Raw genomic sequence first — 18,968 nt, 5'->3', positions numbered from 1 at the left:
TGGTAATTGTAAAGAAACATCCAAGTAAAGGGACAATGAAATGACTGTGTGTGTGTGTGTGTGTGTGTGTGTGTGTGTGTGTGTGTGTGTGTGTGTGTGTGTGTGTGTGTGTGTGTGTGTGTGTGTGTGTGTGTGTGTGTATGTGTGTGTGTGTGTATGTGTCTGTGTGTCCAAGTAATTGGACAATGAAATAGCTGTGTGTGTGTGTGTGTGTGTGTGTGTGTGTGTGTGTGTGTGTGTGTGGGCATATGTGTGTGTGTGTGTGTGTGTGTGTGTGTGTGTGTGTGTGTGTGTGTGTGTGTGTGTGTGTGTGTGTGTGTGTGTGTGTGTGATCCATTACCCTTCTTAGTACCCCATTTGACCATGATCCAGCTATGGCCCTAGTGCCATTGATGGAAACAATAGCTGAAGAGGGCAGAATGCCACTCATACACAGTGCCATATCTCTGATTCCTGAGGAACATACCATTACCTTTCCAGAGCTCAAGGAAGTTCAGGTCATGCCTGGCAAACCTACACAGGGAGCACCATTTTTCCTTGGTCAAGAATTGGACAGTGAGGACACCACAGAAAATTAGAACATTGGTCAGGAGTGGTATGACTTCAGCCACCAGCTCCATGGCTCCTGATCATTTACCAGGCTGTGTGCACAGTAGGCATTATATAACAGACTTGCAAGGCACTCATCCAGGAGCAGGTGTATACAACCAATGCAATGTCAGATATGGTAGATGCAGTGAACCACTTGTGTGAAAATGTATGCTAAGAATTTACCTAACTGGCTGGCATGCTGAAAAGGCACCTCATTGTGTCTACTGTCTCTATTGTGCCTTCTGCATCTGCACGTCAGAGCTGATGTCATTGCCAAGGCTGTCACTCATCTACATTAATTGTGAGTACACCCCACAGGGCAGGTAGATCATGGTCACTTCTGTTACCTTCTCCACAGCTGTCACTGGTGGTGAGCCTATGCAGTATGGCACAGTCTCCTTCACAGATGTATCCCAAGTAGTAGTCTGGTGCATGGCATGAGCAGACAATCACAGCCTCATAGCTTGTCTTTGTACTTCCTGACAATTGTTGCTGCCTATAGCATACCCAAGAGCAGATGAGCACAGTCTGCATTCTTCCCATCGGAGATTCCATTAACATCATTCACAGCTACATACACACATCTGCAAGAGCTATGCCCCATCAAATCCATACTGAACAAATAGCCACTGCATGTAGGCATTTATCACTTAGGAAGTACCATCTCCTCCATTTACAGTATATTATTCTCTCCCAGTAACCCATGCATGTCATTCACTCTTTTACAAATCTTTTGCCCCCCTCTCTCACCAATGTGCACATCATTTATCACTGTCACTATGCCCCAAATGTGCATATGATGAACACTATGCCTTACTGTAACTGTTGCATTATATAGTTAGGCAATCAATGTACTTACTGTACTGCATAACCTAAGTGTAATATTGCATGCATCAGTTTTAATCTTTGATGTGTCTTATCTGTCCTGCAGTTGTGGACCAGATGCCACTTCCTTGCTACTATTTCAGCATATTACATAAGCCCCTGTCTCTCATGGTCTTCCCTAAAGCCACTTCCTCTGATGGCTCCTCATCCATCTCCTTCTCCTCCACCACCAGGTCCAGCAATTGCAATCCCATTCTGGACCATACTGTATCAAGCCACTGGAAGAATCCAGACAAAGGAACTGGGCATGCTAACGCTGACCATATGTTCGATTATGTTATCAGTCTGCAACAATGCACTGTTGTACTGCAGCTAAGCTTTGCAGTGTCATAAGCCAAAGGTTCCAGTACTTGTCCAGCATGGATAGGATGTCCATCTGAAGTTACCCTACACAAATTACTGATATAGGCTGGATTTGTGCCAGATATGTCAGTCATGGAAACTACCTAAATGGCACAAAGACACACTGTATATAATAACTTGTATACTGCACAGCACCTAGCTCTTCTCCTTAAAACTTCACCCCCACACTTATATATACCAACTCTGAGATTGCCATTCCTCATGGAGAAAAGGGAATATTTTGAGAAATGGCATCTCAGACTTAGTACATGTAAATCAGTTCTTTTGGCTGTTCAGTCTCTATATTTTCAAATTCACTCTACCAGATCATGACATTTCAAATAGTTATCATTATGAAAAATTCTTGTAGCTGTATGAACCTTCTGTTCATTTATTATGTGCACTACATTGATAAATAAAAAAATGAACATACAAGAAAACAAACAAAGAAAATAAACAGACCCAAATAAATAAATAAGCGTTTGACTGTACAATAGTATACATGTGATTACAGAGCTTTTAACTATATGTTAAAGGAGATCTTTACTGTGTAGTGGAATTATATTAATGGTGCAGCTTGATTGACTGATGTTTTCAGTTATCATTATCCATTGTATTAAGCATGTCTTACTTCATAATACATTGGTTACATTACTCATTTAGACCATTACATGTACATGCATTGTTGGTTTGTAAGAGTTTATGATTTTATTTAATTCTAATTTTATCAAAATTAACAACCTTACTTAACTATAACTTATTAGAGATCCCATTCATTCATTAATTAATTAATTAATTCATTCATTCATTTAATCATCTACTCACTCATTTTCTAAAGATCCTGTAAAACTTGGGGTCACAGCAGAAGAAAGTTTAGCAGACTCCCTTAACCCAGCAACAGTCTTTACCTTATCGTCTGGGGTCATTAGGTATTCCGAAGGAAATGTGGAATGTGAACGATGCAGTCCTTGAAATGGGGCCTGGCTTGTCTGTGAAATACTAGTAATCAATACACATTTGTGTGATCATTAGTGTGAGACTGCTGGAATTTTCAATGGAAGGTTGAACTGCCACCATACCACAAATTTCTCCTTTCTCTATAATGGTGCAACTTTGGAGTTAGTAGATATATTATATGCATATGTAGCTTGAATGTGAGGGAGAAGGGGCTTGGGCCCCTGCAAAAATACGTTTTCTTGTGTGTTTTTATAGCTTCAAATGTTGTTTTCTTTCAGGAACTTTAAGTCCTTTGTGAGCACAGACATGAGAAGATCACAAGTATGCCACTAGCTTGTCAGGGAGCCCCATCCGATATGTCATGGTGTCATAGGTCTATCTTGGGGTCTTCTCCCAGCAAGACATGCAGAGAGTCCTTACCTGGGGTATTGCACAAGAGAGACATGACAATAGCATTTATATTACGCTGTTGAAAACTCAAACTGTCAACAGTGTAATAATCGACACGAAAATGTCGAAACTCCCGAACATCGAACACACACACAAAAAAAAAAAAAAAAACACCCAAACACAACACAAATTGCTCTATACAGGGGGGCAAGCCCTCCTGCACCTCCCACACCCCCACTACTTAAATATACCAACTCCGAGATCACACTCTACATTGCAGTAAATGGAAATATCCCCTTTCTGAGATTTCCGTTTACACACACGATGACTTTCACTTTTGACATTTTGGTGCCGACAATATCAGCTTCGATATTGTCGGCCTTTGACAGGGTGAAGTAGATCCTTTTGTGCTTATAGTCTACCCATTTTGTCCACCTCTCCCTTGCAGACCTGGTGGTATGCCTATGGGGTGGGTCTGCAGTCGAGACAGACAGCATATTGCCCTGCCTTAGCAGCTCAGCAACATCTCATAGGTTCATAGGTGACTACTAGGCTAATGCCCCTAGAGCCAACACAAGCCTAGCTCAAGAATATTCCCAGTCGTCCTGTTACCAGACATTAGTTCCTTGTGCCCCTATTGAGCAAGGCTGTTGAAGTGATTCCCCAGGGTGAATTTCCTATTACCCAACCACTCATAAAAATTTTTCTTGAAGAGGGTTAGTGAAGTGCTCTGCTTGACATAAATAGGGAGTTTATTCCAGAGTATGGGAAGTCTCTGGGTTAGAGACCTGTCCCTTCAGCAGGTTCTGTTTAATGTGGTGATGTGGTTGAGATCTTTGGAGCATGTGGTGTGAATGGATTGAGACTTTTTTAGATGAAGCATGTCTAGCAACACTGGGTCAGACATGGCTTTGTATGTCAAGCAGAGATCGCCTCTAAGTAGGCGATATGAGATGGAGTATAGCTGGAGTCTTTTGAGTCTGTCTGCATAGGGCATGTATTTGAGTCCTAGGATCCTTTTTGTGAGGAGGTTTTGTGGCCTCTCCAGTTGTTGTAGGTGTTTAATGAGGTACATGCCAAATGGGGCATTGTACTCTATAATGGGTCTAATGAGGGAAGAGCAGAGAGGGATTATAACTTCTTTCTTCCTGGATGAGAAACCTTTTGTAATGAGGTGTGCCACACAGAAGGATGTTTGAACTACTGTGGCAACATGGTTGTCGAAGGGGAGGTTGCTATCGACCTGTGTCCCTAGATCTCTTATCACACCTGAGAGGGCTACCGTCGATGTGGTAGTTCGTGAGCACCATGTTTTTCCCAAAGGGGATGACGATGCACTTTTTAACATTGAGCTTAAGACCAAGGTTCTGGCACCAGTCATTGGTGTCTGTGAGGCCTTTTTGTAGGATGTCTACATCAGCTTGCAATCAATAATAGCTCCCAGTTTGAAGTCATCCATGAATTTGGTTAATCAGAGTCCCTTGGTGTTGGCCTGAACTTCAGAGAAGTAGATTCCAAACAGGAGAGAACCTAGGACAGATCCCTGTGGGAATCCACTTGTGAGTGCCTGGAAGTCAGATTTTGAGTCTGCTACTTTCAACATGTGGGTTCTGTCCATGAGCCAGTTGGCAAACCATCTTATGATGTAGGGGTTAATACTTAGGTTAGTGAGTCTGTCAATGATCCCTGAGTGGGGGATGGTGTTGAAGGTCTTGGCAAGATTGAGGCATGCTGTATGGATTAACTTGCCTTCATCGACTTCTCTGGTGACAGATTTGAATAAGTCTATCAGATTGAGCAGACATGATCTGCCATTCATGAACCCAAACTATGAGTGGTCCAGGGTTTGAAGGTTCCCTATATCCTTTCTTTATGAGGTCCATAATGATGCGGCCCATGGCCTTACAGATCTGGCTTGTCAGGCTGATGGGGTGGTAGTTTCGAGGGTCAGTAGTTAATCCTCCGTTGTGGAGCGAGATGACTGTAGTGGTGTGCCATTCGGTGGGAACAAAGCCTGAAGTTAGGCTGTGGTTAAACAAAGCACTCAGGTGTGGTGTCAGTTCCCTTTGTAATTCATGTAGAACACAGCCAGGTATATTATCAGGTCCCATGGAAGTTGTATTTTTGGCTTTGGATAGTGTGGCTTCTACCTGTGAAGCCGTGATATTAAGGATTTGGCATTCCTCGGGTATTGGGATGGGCCCTTTAGGGGATGAATGGGAGTAAAGTTTACACTAAACCTGCCGGCCAAGATATTGGCAATATCTGTCGGTTCCGTATAAGTGCTGCCATTGTGCAATAGCTCAGAGCACCTCTGGGTATTCTTATGCAGATTCTTGACATAGCTAAAGAATGCCTTGTGGCTATCTTTAGCATCTTTAGCTATTTTGTTTTCATAACTAGCTTTGGAGGATTTGATGAGGGATCTCAGTTTTTTGCTGAGATTTACAAGGGAATTTTTCCAGTCTTGGAACTTTACCGTTTTTTTGCAACAGTTTTTTCCTTCTGTTGTAGAGTTTGTTAATGGCAGGGCACCACCAGATTGTCTTCCTTTTTTTGGAGGACAGGATCTTGGTTCTGTTTGGTATGGCCTGATCTATGCACTTGTGTAGATGCTCATACAGCACCTTGGTGTACGATTCAGCAGCGATACATCCATTCCCCATTTGCATGGATGACGTGAAGTCTGACACTTCTGCCTTTAGAAGCTCAAAATTGGCTTTGGAGAAGGTCTTCACTGTGGTTTCCTTCATGGGGTGAGGGTGGGATTTGGATATCGACTGTGATTAACTTGTGGTCAGATCTAACCAGGTAGGAGTTGATAACTGGTGTAAAGCAGTGGTTCCCCATGTTTGTAATAACCAGGTCAAAAATTTTTCCACCTCTGGTAGGGGTGAGAATGAGTTGGTCCAGGGCATTGGAATAAATGAATTCCGGAAATTGTTGGGCAAAAGATTTGGAACAGGAGTAATTTTCCCAGTTAATGGAGGGGTAGTTAAAGTCTCCCAGTATAAGGGTATTAGGTTGAACCTTAATGCTTTCCAGAGTGTTCAGGAATGCAGAGTGGGAGTCTTGGGACATTGTGGGAGATCTATAGCAGACTACAACCTGGATTGCAGTTTTATCCAGTGTTAGCTGTACCTGTAGTGTCTCTTATACATTATGTTGGGCAACTAGTCTGGAGGTGTGCGTATCCTTTACGAAGATGGATACACCATCACCTTTGGTGCTTCCTTTAGGGCTTCTGTCCAGTTTATAGGGGCTGAAAGGTGTGATATGCAATGTAGCCTGGTAGCGCTGGGGTGCTCTATGGAGCCTTGAACCAGGTCTCTGTTACTGCACAGAGGTCGATGTTCTCCAGCCTGTTCCCCTCTTCTAGCTATGCTTACCAACATGTCAACCTCAGCCTTCATTGGGGATCAACACAGGAGGCATTCGCAGTTCTGCCCATCCAGCCTGAATGGTAATACCCATCCCTTCCTGTGGCTCCATCCCGTGCAGCTAATCAAACCCAGGTTGTCTGGTTCATGGGGCTTTATCTCTCTATGATACCAAAGTGGTCCATTTCCATTCTATATGTGTATTTTTTTTTTTTATTTAAAGTAATTTTGGTTAGTGAGTCAAGACTGTACCTAGAGTGCTACAAATGTCTGCCACTAGCAATTTCAATACCAGGGAAATTAAAATGAAGACATATGTGGCACACATTGCAATTAATAAAGTGCTTTCATGCATATAGTGCAGTTTATGATTTTTCATTTCACTTAGAAATCACGTCAGTAGACCAATATGTATGTATAGCATTTCATCATATGCAGCTGTTTCATGCATTCAAGCATTTCACGTACCCTATTTCAGTTAGATGAAAAATACAAAACTGTCACAGCCTAGTGTATCCTGGTATGTAAAAATTAAATAATCTTTGCATTTGTTGAGGTAAAATTTGCAAGTTACCACAATTACACAGTTTCACCAAAGACTGTGATTTTATCACAATCTCGTTACCTTAAATTATATTTCCAATGACACAGCTTTGATCAGTGTGGGCATTTTAAATATATCATTTTTAAATATCTCATCTGAAATGGATCATGCGGATATGTAATTTCCTAATTTTGACTGCTCTCACACAATGAACTGTATTTATTACACACAAATATTTTAAAGTAAGTTTATAGCCTTTATTCTTAGTAGCTTAATTAGTGTGACAGGAATAGCTGAAACGTGTCATATAGCATCAACATAATTGCTATTGTTAAGACAAAGTTAAAATAATGAAAGTATTCCACATAGTTCCCTAATTCTGGACTGGTGCTAACTAGCAGAATCATTGGACTTGCAATTATCTGGACAGCTAGATCTAAATTCCAGTCATTCATAGCTTTCTGAAAAATAATACCAAGCCCACAAGCAATCTTCAACTACTGAAGGACATTTTAATGAAAGTGCAGCAAAGCTGAAATTAAATGAGAAGACTGAAGGATGAAATCCAACCTTTTCATATACAAAATACCTGCCTGTCAGCTAAGGGCCAGTTTTCAAGCAAAATACACTTGGCAAGCCCTGGAGAGCAGGCTGCTATGTTCATTTAGCCTGAGTCAGTAGATTGACAATGCATCATAAAAGGTGCTATGAGGATAATGCATAAGGGCTTTCTTTTTAATAACAGACTATGTAAATGACAAAGGCCATTAATAAAATTTGCATGGAATGTCAGGCAGTGGATGAAAATAAGGTTAACCCTTTCAGAGCCCAAGAATGTTAATTACTTCAAATGCCAAGCACTGAGCATGGCTCATTAGTTGAAACACAGATAAAAATGTCCTTCATTTATTATTTCCTTCATAGTATGTATATTATGATTAAAACAGGTATAAGAAGGAATAACATATACTGACTGTAGATGCCAAAATAATAATTAAAAAAAAAGTTTATGTTATCCTCCAGAAGAGCATTACAATGTTTTCTAGTGATGCACCAAGAAACACTTTTGAGGCTGGAAGCCATAATATGTATGCTTCAGATTTATAATTGTCTAATACTGATTTGTAAGATTACATATCCTCCTTAAATTGATTTTAGCATATTCTATGAATTCATTAGTCCAGAAAGGAGAAATCTAATTACAGTGGGAACTTGTGAGAAAGCTTCAAAGCAAAACTGTACTTCAGTGTAGTCCAATGTTGTTAACACAAGTAATTAAGAAAAAAAATACAGCTACCCCAATGCACAGCACTGAACTCAATGCAAGCATTACAGCCTGCAGCCCACAACCTGTGACAGCTAAAAAATGCATTCCAACAGTAAATTATTACAGTGCTAAGAGTATTCTATTTTTTTTTTTTTGCGGGGGGGGGGGTGGATTAAGCTGAACTGAGAAAAAGGTAAAAAATGTAATAGGATATCTGGAAGAAAAATAAGAAGGCAGATAAGCTGTATAAGGGGTTGGGAATGGGATGCCGTATGCTGTGTTCAAAATGCTCCGGAAGTGTCAAAAAGAGATTAGAGAATAAATCTATTGTGGCTAAAAAGAAATGTGAGTTTCATCATTATGGCCACATGCCAGGCTCATATGAAGTACAATGCAGTGAGTTAGAGTTTTGAAATGTCATTCGAGAAAGTAAAGAGAAGGGCAAAAAGGAGGTGGAAATGCAAACTGGTTTTCCCAGCCGTAGTGGTGGTAAAAAAGTTATGCAATGCATCTACAGCAATGGCAGGTTGCTTTCCTAGAAGACAGCAGTCTTCAAGGCAACAGTTGACATGGTTTAAGTCAAGAAGGAACAGCCATTCAGACTTGACCTAGTTTTATGAATGAGTTGCAGAAGTTAACATATTAGCAAATGTGTTCTATTTGGTCTTCACAAGGATACTGTGTCAGTGTCACACACACACACACACACACACACACACACACACACACACACACACACACACACACACACACACACACAGCTGCTTGGAAGACTGCAAGGTATTGGAACATGTGCAAGACAGGAAGTGGAATCCATTATTGAAGAAAGACAGAGCACTGAGGACTGTGGTGAGAAGAAAATTTCAAAACTAATGTAAGAGATTAGAGATACAGCGCAGGAAGCTTAATTCAACCCTATACTTTTCCGTGTGCTTCTTTCAGACCTACGCATGTAAGTAGAGAATGAGAATATCCTCTTTTCTGGTAACATAAGTACAACCGTGGTAGTGAAGAGTGAAGCAAAGAGTCTAATGAACGGCTCAGAATGCTGACTGGTATGTAGAAAGACTGACCCCTGGATTCATGAAGCTCGGCACAAGGCCGGTGTAAGGCTTGTGCCGGCCGTGCGGCGTATATATGGAGTAGTAGCGCCATATGCATATTAATGAAGGTGTGCAGCCGCCACAGCCACGTGCATAGGAAACGTGCGCGAGTGCATGGGGCGTACCAAAGTTGCGGAGGGAGGCGTGTCAATGTCGGCTGTCGATGAGCAACCTAAACTGCTGAATAGTATAGTCTGCCTGCAGTAATACTCGCACCTATGAGTGTCCATGGAGACTGAAATGTATACAAAGCATGCAAGATAGTCCCTGCGAACAGAAAATGAAGAAGCAAACACAAATGCACAATAGTGAATAACAGGTCCCTACCCTTGAACAAATGACAGAAAAACCGCGTGCCCGTGGTCCAACGTAGTGTTTATAGCTATACCATGTGGAAGTGAAACATATCATATGCTAGGGCGTCACCAGGAGGTACGTCCAGCCCAATGGAGAGGGTCACCAGCTGACCCATAATGTGAGGGAGGGTACATAGATGTGCAGATGTGTCCATAACAAAATACACGAGGAGAAATGTTGATATATGTAGTGACTGTATGTCCGAATCATATCCCACAAGGGATGTAATAGTCACATACAAAAGGTATGTCTGTATCCCACATAACAAATGTGATAGGGAATAGAATACACATGTAAATGAATCAGGAGCATAGAAACAGCTACAACAATAAGGACGCATGTAGGCCGAAAGGAACAGTATGACCCGTACCATCGACTAAGAATACCACCTGTCCCACTTTGCGAGCGACAGTACCACTGCGGCCAGATGTGTCCTGACACAAGCATGTAAACATGGCAAATGTGCAGAGATTATAGGACATAATTATCCCTCAGACGTCATGTAATAGTGGCATTAAACAGTTGTTCTCCACACGTATATTACATAAATGTCATAAGAAAAAGAATAAGCCACTGAAATGCTACAAGACTAAAGCTTAGATATAGGCAAGAGTTGTAAGTTCTGTCTGCCGAACTGACCGTGTGTGTGTGTCGGTGTGGAAAATGTGTTGTGTCCACCGCAAATGTTACATTGTGGCCAATTGAAATGGTGGAAACAGTACCGTAGACTGTGGGGAGGCATTGTCCACAACAGTTGGATATGTGGAAGGAATAGCATGGACATCGGAAAAGGTGCCATCCCCCCAATGAGTACAACAGGTCTGCAAATCCCGGGAGTCATCGGTCGAAGCCAAACTAGTATGTGACACAGCCGAATGGGTAGTACCCGGGTATACCAACTAAATAACAAAAGTGAAGTATGGGCGTGTACCTATGTGTGTGAGGTATAGCACGTGGGAAGCAAACATGGCAGGGTAGTCCAGACAACCATAAAGGTACCCAACACCTGTAGGGCAGTCAATGTGCTACTCTGGCCGTGTCATGGCCCAACAACAAAAGTAGTGAGCTATCGGATGTGAGTAATTTGCATGTGAGGGGTGGATGGGTAATGGTAAAACCCGCAAAGGCGATACTGTGTCGTATGCAGAAAAGGTGAACCAGAGGTATAGGAGAGGGCAGCGGGTGAAGTGGACATAAACACAAACACATGGAGAAACAGCTGCAAGACAAGCAGACAGGCCATAGTGTAGAACACAATCCCACAAACATATGTATCATGTAAATGTGCGATCAAAATGTATAGATATGTCACCGTCACATACCCACAGGTTGGTCCTGATGGAACTGGCCATAACAAATGCAACACACCTGGCTGCATAATGGGCTACTCAGCATACCCTCCACATCACACAACCCAGCCCCGTAACAGAACGTCCACCAAATCCACCCGTACGTGGCCCACTGGTCCGTTGCAGACACATCTACACATACCGACCCCTACGCATATGTAGTAGGTATTGTCACCCTAGGCAGTGTCAGGATAGCAAACCATGTATTCCCTGCATGTTAAACCCCCTGCACATTTTCATAAAGCCAAAATACATTTCAATATCGTTTCTGTGTGGAATGGTCCAATTTCTGGAATATCCCTTACGGGATAAGTAACCTGTGTAAATAGTAGAATGGGTATGACGACCAGATGTCCAATCCTGTACATATCTGGACACAAGTCAGAACGTGAAGTACAGGTCCAAGACACTGTCCAGACCTGAGTGGTCATGTATAACCCAGTACCCAGGATAAAACACCTTCCCGTGATGCACGTGTCCCCACACAAATATGCGGGAGAATATATCGCACACACGCATAGTGGCAAATGGCAGAAGGGTGAGGAAGACACCTGACATTAACAGGAGAACCCTGATGAAGTGTGAGGGATACCTAGTGTGTGCCGGCGTGACCGACCATACCTGACAACCTGTGTGAGCTAGATATCTGGACAGAGCTGTGACTACAAGTGAGACAAAGGTACAACAGCAGGTACAATATGCAAAGATAGCTGTTAGAAGTTATTCATGTATGTGCAGTCTGAGTACCTGGGAAGTCCACTGGGTGAAGACGTGCCCAGTAACAGCAGAGGCCCGGGTAGAAACGCTCCACAAGCAATACAAGGAAATAAAGGCTACATAATGTTAAAGGTAAAATACAAGAGTAAAAGGCATACAGTCAGGAAATACACATGCATAACATGTGCATAATAAGACAGTGCAAATCCATTGTTTGTAGTGGTAAAACAGAAATGTACAACAATGACATACTGGGAGTCAAGTGAGTGTCAGCTAAGTCTGCTTAAGCTGGAGGGTAGAGAGGAGCAGGAGTATGGAGAGCTCAGAGGAGTGAGATCCGTAGAATGTATAACAGGTGCAAGCAGGAATATATCCATGTGGATGGATAAACATAGATATATCATAGAATGACAGTTTGCACAATGGCATTAATGTCCGGAGTATGAAGTCTGAAACTCAACTGTCTGCCAGCACGTCCCGACATCTGTCCCTAATGCCGAGCTACTGCTGTGCCAGAACACAACAGTGTATTACAGAGGTTCGTACCATATCACTCAACTGTCCAGATATTCGCAGAATGACCAGAGTGTTGTGTGCCTCCGACAACCTGCGTCTGTCCGGTAAATAGGTGTGGATTGACGTCACGAAATAATGAGCATTAAGTATAGCACTCCACATCCTGCAGAAGAGTCATGACAATGCAAAACCTAGTATTCTATCAACATTATAAGCTTGTAAGGAAACTAGTTAAAATGTGTCCCTCTTACTCTCCCCATCATGTAGGGTTTGCGCAGATTTGTTGCTCAAAGAGGTCGAGAGGTATGGTCCGTACATATGTACAGTAACAAGCCATGACATTTGTGTAATGTACAACTGCATACCTGTAGTCACAACATGTCCAAGAAAATAATCCCTGTATGAATGAATACAGGTAATAGTCAAATGTGAATGGGAACCCCCCCCCCTCACCGTGGAGTATGGACCGTAACAACCCCACCCATAATATGTACAGCCAACAGAATAAGCTCCTGATAGGTGCCCAAACACATGTGTCTATAAATACAGGTAAAATGTTCATAATAGGGAGATGCTCCCTGTCCACATGCTTCATCTGACATTTGAACTCGGCCAGGGAAGTTCCGTTCACCAGGTGGACAAGCCCATACCCAGATCACTACATGAACACCCTGACAATCAGAAACGTGTATGTGATACAACTATATGCCCTGGTGTTCTGCATATCCTCGGAGAGATTAACAATGCAGCTGGGGTCCACAGCAGTAGGCAATAAGGAATGTGTAATACGTAGTACCGTGTTTCCCACAGCAGGGGAATGGATGCCTGTGTTGTAAGTGAAGTGGTGAGGCGTATGTTGATGTAGCTAAGTACTATGGGTATGCATATCAATGAGGCAGAACAGCAACAGAATACTGTTTCTGGCATCCGTCCAACGTGAATGCAGTCCCGGTTGACCTACGACCACTGCAGATATCCCTGTAAAATGTAATGAAAGCGTTCATGCTGTACACACACTTAAATACGTAAAGGTGAACCGTGTGTTTCACACCAGTCCGTGAACTGGACTACTGATAAGTAAGTGTTACGGTCAGACATATGAAAGGCCGCGCAAGCATACATTTATTAAACAGATGTAACCCACAACATGTAAATGCAAGTGCACCTGTGCGTGTGTGATCCGCTCACAGCGTAGTAAATGAATGCTGTTTCCCCCACGTTAGATATACATGGCTCAAACCTCTTAACCCCGTAAAGTATGAAACCGGACAAAGGCATGCAAACTACTGGTACAAATAGGGACAAACCCCAGATATGTGCCAGAACAAGCACAGAAAGTGGATAGAATAACGGGCGTGTCAGTAGCATGGATTCTCTGAAGGGTATGCAGTCGTAACCTGAACAGCTTGCCAGTATTTCCAAACGTAAGTCTTTAATGAAATGCCACTACATTGCCAGATAGACACAAGGTTATGAAAAACACACCGAAGATAAAGAGACAACCAGCTGTACATTCTGCGACAATCTGTACAGTGGAAAGGTATGGTATGGATATAGATATATGTGTATACACATAATCCACAGACGTAAACCAAAGCAAATTATGAAATGAGGACTGTACATGTATATATGTATACACAACAAACATATGTCCCGTAGATATGACATATGTACATAAATAGGCCATGGCATAGCTAATATGGGTAGACAAACAGACATGCACGAAAGGTGAATAAACTGCTGCTTTCCAAACCATTGGCCAGAAAGTGACAGTCCAGCAAGTTCTACACTTTAAACATGCATATAGGTGTCCATTGCAGGACCCCAAAAATTGATCCATACGTAGTGTCAACCATCATTGACGCAAAATAAGTGACCTCAGCAAATACGATATAGCTGTACATGCAACAGTAGCAGGTGCAAGGGTAATGACACATGTGTCGATAGAATGTATAACGTACGAACTTATATCCGGTGGGTGGGGAGTGCATATAGTACCACTCACATTAAACATGTGTAATGGGTACTGTGGAGGGGTGTCAGGTATGGGAATCATGGGTATGCAGAAATGGGCCTAGGTGTTGTTTGGCAGAGATTTATTAGGTCCGCCCCGTGGGAGTGATGTGGGTATAGCACACGCCTATATTCTCAATAATGGGGCAAACCATCCACTTGATATTGCGTAAACCATTGTGGGAATATGTAGGGCCCTATATCAGTGTCATGTAGGCGATTATCATGGATGGACATGCGTACGACCAAGATGGTAACCATACCTGGCAAACTGTCAGAATAAGACAGCTGCACTAAGGCATAGTACATGAAATACAAATAGGGACTATATTAGATATACCCCAGACAAAGTCAGAACGTTGATAGAATACTGGCGTAGCCAGGAATACGAATGTTATGAGTGTTATTAATCATGACATAGAAATGTCAGTCACTATTATCTAACCGCACAGTTCGTAATGCCTTGCCAGTAATTTACCAGAAAGGCACATTACTATGACAAATGTAACAAGAGCAAAGGTCAAACATCAGGGCGTTTACCCATAATGTGTACAGGTTAGGGGTATGAAGGTAACCTGTCCAAAATACATGTACAGAACTAGTGATACTAGGTGGACAGGTGAGAAGAAAGACGTCAGGACAAATGACAAAACATGTACAAGTCATACGCATGTACTCCGACAAATGTGAATGACAATGTATGCCCTGTGAAAGTCAATGTGGAAGGTTAATAGACTCAAAAGAAATGTGTCCCTCAGGGTGTCATGCAGTGTCACCATTACAATGTCCAGTCCCCCATACTCGTACGTGAGCTCTGCCACTGACGGAAAGCGCAAATACCGGCGTACACATACAGTACATGATAGACTAATTAGTGTGGATAAGCAGCTGTTGGCCTGTGTGAGGAATACAACCCTCTGGGTGGGCGTGTCCTGCAATATAAATGTAATGGCATGTGGCCTGTGATGCCGCCATACAGTGTGTGTATTGGTGTCAGAAAGTTGATATCTTGTATCAGACACATACTCCGCAACTGTACAGATTTACACAGAATGTGCAGAGTTCGGCCTCATATGTTTGGTGTGTTCCACGTAAAATCAGTACCATTCTGGCAAATTTCTGAGAACTGAAGTCATGAAATAATGACAAACATGTGAGTTTAAGACACCAAATCTGTCAGAAAAGTCATACTAATGCAAAACCTATCATTGTGTCAACTATCTACGTTTGTAAGAGCAATATGTAAATACTGCCCCTATGTGTCCCACTATCAGTTAAGGCTTTGTCCAGATGTTTGCTCTAGGAGGTGGAGTGGTATGATCAGAAACAGATACATGTGTGAGGAAACAGCATTATCGACTGCAAGATAACGCAGAAGGTATGACAAGCGCTGCAGTAGGACGTTCAGTACTGTCTGCAGGTATGTGCTGACATGTCAAATGACACAGCAGTCTACATGAAGTACCTATAGGGCTGTCACCTTTACAAATGATAATAGTGGGACATACCCACAGCCATGCACACAGCACAAATAGACATACACACAGCAAAACTAGGCCATGATACATGAAGCCTCCGGTGTATACGAGTAGAGTGAGAGTACAGCAAGGATAGATGTCTGCCAAGCTATACAGCAAATGCCTGTAAGGGTGTGTAACACCGCCCGTAACACGAACGTTGCATGGACAATGTTGGGATTTGCAACATACCCCATTGGTATATATATATATATATATATGTATATATATATATATATATATATATATATATATATATATATATATATATATATATACATATATATATATGTAGAGATACAGACATACACACACAGACACACACACACACACACACACACACACACACACACATACACACACACACACACACACACACACACACACACGTGGCAGGGTTGTGAGCAGAATACGAACATAACCACTGTACCACACAACAGCATTACGCAGTGACAGAACGTGCAACCGTGAATAGTAGATCACGGAAATCACACAGGCATACGTCTAGCCTGTAGACAGCGGCATCAAAGGCAAAGACGCCGCACAGATGTTATGGTGAGTGAATACTGTAAAAGCAATGTACTGTTGTCATGCAGCTGAAAACACACACACACACTTGGCAGGGCTGGGAATCGAACTTACACCTAACTACCCTATCACACTACAGCATGACGCATTTACAGAATGCGCTACTGAGATTACTAAACACAGCAGTCCCACAGGCATCCTTCTAGGTGCATGTCGACATCCGCAAAGGCAAAGACATCAGCAGGATATATCTGTGGTGTGAAGCATCTAAAAGCATAACCTGAGTCTCCAGGCGGATGGGAGCATGAGCACACACACACACACACACACACACACACACACTTGGCAGGGCTGGGAATCTAACTTACACCTCACTACCCTATCACACTACAGCATGACGCATTTACAGAACGCGCTACCGAGATTACTAAACGCAGCAGTCCCACAGGTATCCTTCTAGGTGCGTGTCGACATCCGCAAAGGCAAAGACGTCAGCAGGATATATCTGTGGTGTGAAGCGTCTAAAAGCATAACCTGCGTCCCCAGGCGGATGGGACGCAGTGCACACACGCACACACACTCACACTTGGCAGGGCTGGGAATCAAACTTACACCTCTCTACCCTATCACTAAAGCATGACGCATTTATAGAATGCGCTACCGGGATTACTAAACGCAGCAGACCCACAGGCATTCTTCTAGGTGCGTGTCAACATCCGCAAAGGCAAAGACGTCAGCAGGATATATCTGTGGTGTGAAGCATCTAAAAGCATAACCTGAGTCCCCAGGCGGACGGGAGCATGCACACACACACACACACTTGGCAGGGCTGGGAATCGAACTTACACCTAACTACCCTATCACACTACAGCATGACACATTTACAGAATGCGCTACCGAGATTACTAAACACAGCAGACCCACAGGCATTCTTCTAGGTGTGTGTCAACATCTGCAAAGGCAAAGACGTCAGCAGGATATATCTGTGGTGCGAAGCATCTAAAAGCATAACCTGAGTCCCCAGGCGGACGGGAGCATGTGCACACACACACACACACACACACACACACACACACACACACACACACACACACACTTGGCAGAGCTGGGAATCGAACTTACACCTAACTACCCAATCACACTACAGCATGACGCATTTACAGAACGCGCTACCGAGATTACTAAACACAGCAGTCCCACAGGCATCCTTCTAGGTGCGTGTCGACATCCGCAAAGGCAAAGACATCAGCAGGATATATCTGTGGTGTGAAGCATCTAAAAGCATAACCTGAGTCCCCAGGTGGACGGGAGCATGTGCACACACACACACACACACACACACACACACACACACACACACACACACACACACACACACACACACACACACACACGCACTTGGCAGGGCTGGGAATCGAACGTACACCCAACTACCCTATCACACTACAGCATGACGCATTTACAGAATGCGCTACCAAGATTACTAAACACAGCAGACCCGCAGGCATTCTTCTAGGTGCGTGTCAACATCCGCAAAGGCAAAGATGACAGCAGGATATATCTGTGGTGTGAAGCATCTAAAAGCATAACCTGAGTCCCCAGGCGGACGGGAGCATGCACACACACACACACACACACACACACACACTTGACAGGGTTGGGAATCGAACTTACACCTAACTATCCTATCACACTACAGCATGACGCATTTACAGAACGCGCTACCGAGATTACTAAACACAGCAGTCCCACAGGCATCCTTCTAGGTGCGTGTCGATATCCGCAAAGTCAAAGACGTCAGCAGGATATATCTGTGGTGTGAAGCGTCTAAAAGCATAACCTGAGTCCCCAGGCGGATGGGAGCATGCGCGCACACACACACACACACACACACACACACACACACACACACACACACACACACACACACACACACACACTTGGCAAGGCTGGGAATCAAACTTACACCTAACTACCCTATCACACTACAGCATGACACATTTACAGAACGTGCTACCGAGATTACTAAACACAGCAGTCCCACAGGCATTCTTCTAGGTGCGTGTCAACATCCGCAAATGCCAGGACGCCAGCAGGGATTGTATAGAGAGTGTACGATCAGACATAGTACTGTCCCACGGTAGACGTATACAACCACACGGCAGTGGTGTACTCGGGGCAACTATACATGTATGGAGCACTACAACAACAATACATAGACACAGTACGCACCACATGACAGTACACCCTTCCAGATAGTCACCCAGTGTGTACTCGGTAGGCATCCATCCTGACGTTGAAGACGGAAATCCGTTGCCTGGATGACCACCATGGCAATACAGGATGTCAACGGCCATGCCCATGCACAGAGGGACATCACAGACACAAGGTGTCACTGGCCATGGCCGCACAACTGGTAATATACGTCAGTTCGGACTGTACTGTGTGCCGATCTACACAATGGCATACTGGGCATGCTCACACACTTAGCTGTTGCAAAGGGCCATCTTGC

The sequence above is a fragment of the Protopterus annectens genome, chromosome 10.part0 (assembly GCF_019279795.1).
Source record: "Protopterus annectens isolate FY-2018-M chromosome 10.part0, PAN1.0, whole genome shotgun sequence".
In the NCBI taxonomy this organism is placed as follows: domain Eukaryota; kingdom Metazoa; phylum Chordata; order Ceratodontiformes; family Protopteridae; genus Protopterus; species Protopterus annectens.
This window is presented reverse-complemented; position numbering follows the sequence as displayed.